Below are 3,660 nucleotides of genomic sequence, written 5' to 3'. Positions count from 1 at the left end.
ACAGCGACATATTACTGCTTTTTTTGTATTCTGATCACCCTAAACCAGGTCCTGTATACGACGCTGACAGCAGAGTCGTTATATCAGTGCTTTTCTCTTCTTTTTACACGTCCACAACTGCCTGATATCAGATACTATTGTGAAGCCGTTAGACTGCGTATACAACCAATGTGATTTTTAAAACCATCGGTGGAAGTGATTGATTGGATAGACTTCTCGTCCGACTTCTTGTCCGTTGGTAGCTGAGAGAAACGTCAAGTCTATGTATGACACAACGCAGGGTATCCTCCCTTCGATAGCTCAGTTGGTAGAGCGGAGGACTGTAGTGGTTGCACGGACATCCTTAGGTCGCTGGTTCGAATCCGGCTCGAAGGAGAGATCTTTTACACAAATCTTGATGTGAATGATTCTTTGTCCTTCTCCACGGTACAATCAAGCGGACACTTTGGTTTAAGACACACGCACACGAAAATCTCCTTTTCTATTACTGAACGAACAAAGTTTGATGACAGAAACCCGCTCGATGATCACAACGGAGCCCTGGTCAATAAACGTAGTGCATACTCAGCGTTGTTGCTCTGCATGTGAAATCAGAAATAATCCCACCAGCAAGCACTCTACTCAAAATGTGTTTGAAGGCGATAGTTTAGTGCCTCATGTTCTTGTTAAAAGTGATGAAAACAAATTATAATTTCGCTTGACAGTAAAATGGCTTATAACCGTGCTGCATAATCTAATCTAATCAAAACAAAATGAAACAAAACAAGCATGATACAGGAATCTCATACAGTAACTGCTAGTTTTTGAGCCGTGTGCGTATCGAAATATGTCATTTTAATCTGACTCATACAATATGACATCTGCATCTTGCACCTCTGTTCCCTTTATAGTAGGGCCACATGAAAATGCATGCAGCGCTTTTCACACAGGCACATCAGAGTCAGTGAGTCATGTTTAAACATGTCAGACAGATGTTGTTGCTGAAAATAATGAATGCCCCCCCCCCCCCCCCCCCCCCCCCCCTCTCTCTCCAGTTTTCCTCCTTTTCCTCGCTTTGTTTTTATTAGTCTATGAAATGAAACCGGAAAGCAAGTTTAGGGCCACAGCTGCGAGAACGTGCCAAGTTTAAGTCTTAAAGGTGAGAAGAAAATAAATAAATAAATCCAAACCTTTATATCTGCTCTTAAATCGAAAGCTGCTGCCTCTTGTGATTTGTAAATCTATGTAAATGTCAAATAGCACGCTCATTAATTTTTGCCATTAACCATAGGCATGCGTGTTTCACTCAAATCCTCTCCTCTGTTTAAGTGCTTTTACAAATGAACTTTTTTTGTGTATGGGAGCGCTACTTTATTCAGTTTTAATCATCAATTTTCAAAAAGGCTGAACTAGTATGATTACATATTCATTAACAGGCGAGGACTGCTCTGATGCTCCCCATTTAGGTGATGCCTGAAAGTGAATTCAAATTAGATCAATTAAGGAGATGTTCTGGGTTATGTTTTTGTGACTGAAGTGAATTTATAATTTCAAAGCCATTACCGTTTGACTCATAATATTGCAGTGCCTGTTGGCAAAAATCCAATAAAGATTGATAGATTAAGAGGAATATGGAGATTTCTTGGAGATGAAAGGCCAGCGTGAATGCCGCCCACTTCTGCTTCTAAGGTGAAAGTAGCCAGCTTAAAGAGCACAGTGTGAAACTCTTTGCTCAGTGGTGGTACACGGTGCTTCGGGTTTGTAAAGCAAAAAGGTCTGCAGGCGCTTCCAAAATACACAAGAGGAGGTTTACTCGCATATAACCACACGCAAACATCTCGACAAGATGAAAGTGTCTATGGGACCAGAAAAGGAGGTAGAGCAAAGGGTGCCATCTGTTCGCTTGTATGAATATTTCAGTTAGGTGGAAGTCAGATGGTAAGCAGTCACCGCCTGTGATTCAGAAAGCCTTTGTAAGCAATTCTACAAAACTTGCTTCTCAACTCCTCTGCGGATACCCTGAACTGACCCTCTAAAGTGAAAGTCTTCATCTCAGGACATCAAGTAGATACAGAGGCTGAGGGAGGCCATACTTGAAACTTTTCTTAATCTCTCATAATAGGTGTACAAGTTCCTCTTTCTAGCTGTGTGCTATGCACGCACTCGTCATTTATGCACATCATGCACGAGAAGAAGGACCGTTGAATTGTAACGTTGCCAACAGAGGTTTTGTGGACTTTTAAGACCTTAAGCAACCTTCATCAAAAATAGAATCGAGCAAATGTCAAGCAACCTAAAGAACAAACCACAACCTTTTGTTTCACACATGTCCACCTCAGACACAGAGAAGAAATACACTGCGAAGATCATTGCATCAACTGTGCTCCAAATTTAAGGACAGCCAATTTAACAAGATGTAAACTCCACTGTTTGTTGGTGAATTTAACATAGAGGACAAAGATAAATTCCACAGCTGACAAGGATGCAAATGGAAGAGTAACAGAGGATCATGTTGTTGAATCAACCATAATCAACCGTTTTTATTCAACCAACTTTAACTTCCATTCACACAGACACTCAGAGGACTTCTTATTCTATACATATATGCACTCTAAACACAGTGGGGTACAGTGTGTTGTTAATACAACTGTTGATTCAAATAGAGGCGATAATTGTGGTGATATTGGGTGATAGTGTGCTCTGTGGACTGTTACAGTCTACAACTGCAGGGATACACATATTCTTTATATCATACACTTGGGCTGAATTATGGTTAATGTGAGAGCATTGCATTTAACTCTTTAGTTACATGTTTATTGGGATTATTAATATAGCAAAGAGCCATTACTTAGATTTGGAACAATAACTCAACATAAGAGTTTCAGCTAAAGCAATGGGAATATAAATATAATCAGTTAATACGTGGTTGTCTGTACGCATTCATTTTAATGTCCAAACAAAACCATTAATGACAGAGAAATGGGGCAGGCTTATGAATTATAAAATGAGTAGGATTGTCAAACATGCATATTATGTAATATTTGGAAAATATGCAACAACTATCTTGTGGTAGGTTCAGCAGCAATATTTACACATGCACTGGAGAGCGCCAGCTGTGCAATGTCCAAGAAAGAGAGTATATAATGAAATATGTCTATGAGCAGCAGTTATTCTGGCTAAAAGAGTTTCAAGAGACGTTATGCTAATGCATTGATTTCAAGAAAAATAGATGGGGACCTGGGTACAGTAGAGGTAACTAGGATACAATGTGCTTTCTTGTCTTTTTTTCTTTCCATTTTTGCACTGACAGCTTTTTGTGTTCAGGATTTTTGCAGATCCTGAACCGAGTTCACAGTTGCATTGTTGTTTGTGATTTCCAGTTGAACAGTATTTAAACATAAGATTTTCCTTCTGACATAAATGATGAAAAATGTTTAACTGGTTATATTCAGAATTCTTACCCCTTGTTGCCATCCTCCTCTTGTTGTACATCATCAGTGGTTGTCAAGGTGAAAATGCCTTTTTTTCTGACATGACTGACATGCTTTTATTCTACCATATTGCAGTGACTTTTAGTCAGAAAGTATTTGACAAGCTGCCCAAGTTTGCATTGCCCACAAGTTTGCATTTTAAGATGCATCAAAGCAACAGCAATAGTTTAAACTCACAGTTCACACTGTC

The 3,660-nt window shown here is 39.4% G+C and overlaps 1 non-coding gene across 1 annotated transcript; it reads left to right on the top strand.

The window, feature by feature from the left end:
- Positions 1 to 289: 289 nt before the first annotated feature.
- Positions 290 to 375, top strand: trnay-gua (transfer RNA tyrosine (anticodon GUA)). The gene is given in 2 exon segments: positions 290 to 326; positions 340 to 375. It is a non-coding gene; the product is annotated as a tRNA-Tyr (tRNA).
- Positions 376 to 3,660: the final 3,285 nt, after the last annotated feature.

Source organism: Leuresthes tenuis, unplaced genomic scaffold (assembly GCF_036924035.1).
Source record: "Leuresthes tenuis unplaced genomic scaffold, fLeuTen1.0.hap1 SCAF_24, whole genome shotgun sequence".
Lineage (NCBI taxonomy): Eukaryota > Metazoa > Chordata > Actinopteri > Atheriniformes > Atherinopsidae > Leuresthes > Leuresthes tenuis.
Note: the sequence above shows the minus strand (reverse complement) of the source record. Positions and strands in the feature narration are given on the sequence as shown.